Source organism: Littorina saxatilis, linkage group LG17 (genome assembly GCF_037325665.1).
Source record: "Littorina saxatilis isolate snail1 linkage group LG17, US_GU_Lsax_2.0, whole genome shotgun sequence".
In the NCBI taxonomy this organism is placed as follows: domain Eukaryota; kingdom Metazoa; phylum Mollusca; class Gastropoda; order Littorinimorpha; family Littorinidae; genus Littorina; species Littorina saxatilis.
The window spans coordinates 70,629,875-70,636,251 of NC_090261.1; the positions used below are offsets into that span (position 1 = coordinate 70,629,875).

The 6,377-nt window shown below is 43.0% G+C and overlaps 1 long non-coding RNA gene across 1 annotated transcript; it reads left to right on the top strand.

The window, feature by feature from the left end:
- Positions 1 to 543: 543 nt before the first annotated feature.
- Positions 544 to 5,524, top strand: LOC138952396 (uncharacterized). Its single transcript, XR_011451361.1, has 4 exons — positions 544 to 1,582; positions 3,086 to 3,199; positions 4,042 to 4,147; positions 4,904 to 5,524. It is a non-coding gene; the product is annotated as an uncharacterized lncRNA (long non-coding RNA).
- Positions 5,525 to 6,377: the final 853 nt, after the last annotated feature.

Sequence of the window (6,377 nt, forward strand, 5' to 3'; positions counted from 1 at the left end):
GACGGACGGACCGACGGGCAGATTGAGGGACGGACCGATCGATGGACGGACGGAGGGACGGGGGGAGGGGGGGGGGGGCGGCGGGGGGGGGGGGGGGGGGGTGGCGTTACGGGTAACCCCTCCTGATCCGGTCCTGCAGGGTATTCCTTCAACCCTCTGCACAAGAGGAATCTATTCGGATACAGACTGAAGGACGGACGGACTGACGGACGGACTGATGGACTGACAGACAGACTGTCGGACGGACCGTATGGACGGACATACGGACGGACTAAAAGGACGAAGGAACGAATAAACGAAGGAAATAACGAAGGTCGGAACGAAAGAGCGAACGAACCAACCCACGAATGAACGAACGAACGAACGAACGAACGAGCAAACAAACAAACAAACAAACAAACAAATAAACAAGCAAACAATAAACAATAATTGTGTGCAATCTGGCCCATTTTCAGGGCATTTGTCAAACGTTTGGAGGAGGTCCACAGTTAGGCCTGGGTGGGGGGGGGGGGGGGGTTGTCCCACCAACAGGAATTCCCCCCCCCCCCTCTCCCCTGTATTGGGCCCTGCACAAGAGGAATTTATTGATACGGACTGAACTTGAAGAACGGATTGACTGACGGACCGACGGACGGACGGACTGACGGACGTACTGAAGGACTGTCGGACGAACTGTCGAACGAACGAACGAACGAACGAACGAACGAACAAACGAACGAACGAACTGACGAACGAACAAACTGACGAACGAACAAACAAACGAACAAATTAGCAAATGAATACATACATTCGCAGAAAGAAAAAGGCAAAAGGTACATTTGTGGAGTCAGTAAGGGGGGTGGGTGGGCTTCCGGAACCCAGGAACCTTGGGAATCCCCCCTGGCCTAGAACACACACACACTGATCGACACTGACACACACACTGACACACACAACTTGACGAACGCACACACACACACACAATACACACACACACATCCACACCGGCACACACACACACACGCACGCACACACACACTGTGACACACACACGTAAACACACACACCGGCAATGACACTGACACACACACACACGTACCGTACACACTGACGGGCACACTGCCGGGCACACACTGACACACACACACACACACACACACACACACACACACAAACACAAACACATACTGACATACTCGCAACTGACATAGCAGAGGGGGGTGGTAAGTCATTTGAACGTTTAATTTCTTTTGTCACAAATTTAACTACCCATCCGTTCCTTGTGTTTTTATTTTGAGATAGTTTTGTATTTTTAGTCACTGCAGCGAAGGGACATCACTCCCGCCACCTTATCTGTATCTTCTTCTGCTTGTTGCCGTAACACGTGTAGACCAGTCCAAATCGTCCAAATGTAGTGGTCATCTGCAGAGACGCCGCCGTGCCGTACAGCTTATCCTGGATGGGAGTCGGGATTCGCTTTTTTTGCACTGCCATTGATGCCAAGAACGGAGCAGCCAGGGTCATTTCAATTTTCATCCAGGAATGGCACAAGCGAGCCAAACCGGCCGATGGTCTTTCGACTCCATGGAGACAGCTGGTGAAGGTAATACTATTTTTATTCCTACATTCGTGTTGACGACAGAGTGCAACGTTTCTAAAATATGATCGGTGCTAACAGAGCAGCAGGAATATACGTGCCCTTGATGACTTGGTCACTTTCGGTTTCACGGTACCAGTAAAGTCGATCGAACCCCCCCCCCCCCCCCCCCTTCCTTTTAGGACCTAAACAAATCTGAAAAAATCAGGTCTTGAAAGGAAGAAGTCTTGAGATGAGAGTAAATATAGAGAGGTTGTGGACAGACAAATCTGAGAAAACAGGGTCTTAAAAGGGAGGGAGTCTTTAATCAGGGGATATTAAAAGTGTTGTTCCACTGTACTACCAAAAAGAGGGGATACTGTTTGATGTTACTGTAAAGACTTACAGTAACACTGTTCTCTCCGATTGCCAGTGTTTGTACTTTGAAACAGATTGTATGACCGGCACGGTTGGCCTTGTGGTAAGGCGCCCGCCCCGTGATCGGGAGGTCGTGGGTTCGAACCCCGGCCGGGTCATACCTAAGACTTTAAAATTGGCAATCTAGTGGCTGCTCCGCCTGGCGTCTGGCATTATGGGGTTAGTGCTAGGACTGGTTGGTCCGGTGTCAGAATAATGTGACTGGGTGAGACACGAAGCCTGTGCTGCGACTTCTGTCTTGTGTGTGGCGCACGTTAAATGTCAAAGCAGCACCGCCCTGATTGGCCCTTCGTGGTCGACTGGGCGTTAAGCAAACAAACAAACAGATTGTATCCTGAAATTTAGCACTCCATGTGTTAACATGTCCACTTCCAGGTCTGTAGTGTGCAAACGTGTTGTCACTGTTACAGCTGAAATGAACTAACAAGAATACTAGTCTGATGTACATAAAATATGGGAGAGGTTTGGGGTCGGGGGTGGATGGCAAGCATAACATTGATAAATGACTATAGTTTTGCAGTGGTTTGCTCTCTTGTACTATGAGTGTTAACAGCAATTGTTTATAATTTGTTACTCAACTTACTGTAAGGACTATTACTATTAGCTTTTCTCAGCAACTGCAAACAATTGTGACTTAATTGCAAGAGCGCTTCATTTAACATTGGGACACTTCTTTTGGTTTTTTTAATGGCTATAGTGTAGAAACTAGAAATGCTGAGATACATTAATGTAGTCATGAACAACAGCAACAACAAAAACAAGAACATGTTTTGAATTCTGATAGCTAATGAAACTGACAGCTTGATTAGAAATAGAATTATGTAGTTTTTGCAATTGCTGACTGAGTTGCATCCTTTGGTTTTTACCTTGCATTGATTATCACCTTTGCTGACAATTGACTCATTGAGTGCAGTATTGAGTAACGTATAGTTATTTTATTTCAAGTTAACTTCTGGCTCTGCATGGTGTTAATCCTACTCAAACTTAGTCAAAGTAAGGTATCATTATTTATGAATAATGTGAAGTTGAAGATACAAATTAATGAGAAAGTTTGTGTATTTTTCTGTACACTCTTGCTATTTACTGTTTCAGTGCTGAACCATTTGCTTGAATGCTTGATCAGATGATGACAGAGTGACACCTGGTGGTACCCAATAAAACTGCCTTTGCTGCTATAACTACAAGAAATTTCTACAATTCAGAACAGTAAGTGCATGAGGTTCCATTTTAAGCTGTCAAGAGTAAATCTCAGGAATAGATTAGAAGATTTAGTTATGTCACACATGTCTTGCTTTCTTGACTTTTCTCACACTCTCTTGTCAGACTCAGAGAGTGCATGATTGTACATTTTTTTTACAGTAATTTTTTATGTTCCTAATTGGAAAACAAATGTGTCATAATCTTAGTGTTTAGGATAACTATATGGCAGAGAGAATCATGGAAATGATTGGGCGATGGGGGTGTGTCGCTGGTGTGCAAGAGGGTGGGTGGGTGTGGAGAGAGTAGTGATGGTAGTCAACTACTAACTAAAAGATTACTGATTGCATACATTTAGTGTTTATTGATTTGGAGGGTGGGGGAGGAAGGCAAGCAGTATTATTACATGTGTATGGGTATACTAGTTGTGCATGTTCCAAATGGGGGTGGAGGTTGGCATGGCAAGCAATAGCTCAGTCGGTATAGTGGCCTTGAAACCGGTTGTGGGGATTTATTTCTCAGAATTGACGTTGTGCAGACTCTGCTTGGTTTCTGAATAGCTTATTAAGCCTGTGACTGTGTGCATACATAAAGATCTCAAGTTCACAGTTTCAGGGCTTGGAATTAATGGAAACATCAACACACATGTAGGAAAAACTCAAAAAAAGGAGGGGGGGGGAGTTTGGTCCCACGGTAGTGTTTGAATGAAAGCAATCTTACTTTTTAAGAGGGTAATCTTGCAGGACTATGATTCTTACATTGGTAGTTGACTAGTGTAGTTGTGGTTTTGTACTAGTGAGGAATGTCATCTATGTCATGTGATTTCTTGCTTCTTCTTTTTGTGTGTGCAGCTAAAGATGTTGGACCTTGCCTACAGCCTAGTTTTGCATAGATCTCCAACACCGTGGCTTTACTCTGAGACACCTCAGAAAACACAGCCTTTTCTGCTGCTGAAAGGTAAACATTAGGTTAAATTTGTGTTTGTTTTGATTTGTATGTTTTCCTTTTGTAGTCTATGGCAGGAGATTTGTGCAGGTGTACAAATGGTAGAGGTGTCAGAGGAAATGTCCACTTGTTACTTGTCTCTATATCAGTATATATATGTATCACAAATACGCATCAAATGTACTGATCAATAGAGACCACATGGACAATTTCAAGCACTTTTCTGCCAGGGGTAGGGTCAGCTATGTAAGAATCATGTCTTACTCTGTTCATGCAAAAATAAGGTTCTGCATTTGAATGAGTTTGAATCAGGCACCTGTGTTTTTGCTCTTGTTTGTGCCCTCTTGTGAACTGTTAACTTATGAACAACCACCCCAGCAAGCAACTCTTTACTGTTCTGAGCACAACAGAAGAGCGCATGGTCTGGGCATATGGATGGTAAACACATCTCATGCACAAGTACAGGCCTGAAAGTGGCGAGTATTTTCAATTACTCGCCATGGCGAGTAAAAATCATGTAAATGGTGAGTAGAAATGTTAATCTACTCGCCACATGCGAGTAAAGTTGATAAAACAAATGGTTGTTTTGACGAGTAAAGTTTCAGTAAATTATGAGAAGTACATGTACTAGCAGTGCTTCATTTTGTGGACTTTCAGTGCTGAAGTATGATTGTGTGGATTGATCATTTTGTATTCTGTTATTCAGATTGCCACTTGCTTTCTTTTACATATATTTACAAGATGGTGGCTGATTTGTGTGTGTTGCAGAACACAGGTCCATGAATAAAAGAACCCAGCTGGTATTCTTCATTCATGGAAAATGAAAGGAAATTTATCAGCCAGGATTCGCCACTCACTCTGCTAAGGGGGAACCCCGGTCAGCCCTACAGTGGATGAACAGCTTGGTCCTTGGAGGGAAAGGTAACTACTGCAGCACTTTAGAAGGGGTCTATGTCGACCAACAGTGGCTGTATTCCCTGTATGTTAATTTCCTGTACATATACAGGGAATATACTTCCGTTAGACGCCATGGAGTTACTTCAAGCTTGTGAAAGTGATTCAATGGACGAGAGTACCAGCGAGGAAAACATAATACCAGGCTGTTGGGGGTGGGGGTGCAGATGTTTCTTTAACTAAATCCGTTTTGATAAACGGTCGAAGCATGTTTTGCTTGATTGGATGCCGCACGCGAATTCAGGATTTTAAATAGATTCTCCTATCTAACCGCAGTCACGCGCTTGGCGCAAGATTGTACGATATTATACTTCTTTACAGAAAATCCAACTGTATTCCCGGTACACAGGGAAAACACCTATGGCTATGGGGAATACACCTTCTTTTGGTCGACATAGACCCCTTCAACCTTACAATATGTGAATGTGTAGAATATTATGCTTTTGCTTAAAGCTTGTTACATATGACTAAGACAGAAATGTTAATCATTCCCTTGGTGCAAATCATAAAAGAACAATAGCGATCTGATGTACTGTGGATCAATCGAGGAAAAGGTGTGTATGACCTAGAAGAAACTGGTTTTGAAAGTGCTGAGGATGGATGGAACATTGATGCAATATCATTTACTACATTGAACCTGGGTTTCAAACTGAAGTGCTTTTTTATGCAGGGTTCGTACAGAGTCCTTGAACCCTGGAAAACTCCTTGAAAATTGGAAAACCTTTTCCAGGCCTTGAAAAGTGCTTGAAAATAGAGTTTTGTTAAATAGTCATTGAAAAGTACTTGATTTTTCCAAATTGTTGCCTATACATTTCGTCAGCAGCTTGTCTTATTTAAAAAAAAATGCAACCCCCTTTTTTTTTCGTCAAATACAGTACACACATTTTGGGAGAATAAAAGATCGAGTGAAAACAAATTAAAGCAGACGAACTAACTATTACTAGTCACCTGTAGTTGCTTCCCTTCCTGAAGGTAAGCTTGGTGCTTTGCATTAAATTGGGGAAAATCATGTCCTTGAAAAGCATTTATTTGGTCCTGGAAATGTCCTTGAAAACTCCTTGAATTGTATCAGCTCTGCCCTGCAGGAACCCTGTTTATGCTTCTTGTTATATATACTGTTCAAAAAAAGAAAACGCATAGCTTGTGTAATATTTGGTTAATTTAGTTATATGGCATCTACAAGGATATCCACCAAACTGCAGAAATGTTTATCTGGTCGTCGACCTTTCGTCCTTGTCACAAGTGAGCTCTGCACGTGACGCATGCGTTATCAGTGGCTAACAATGTC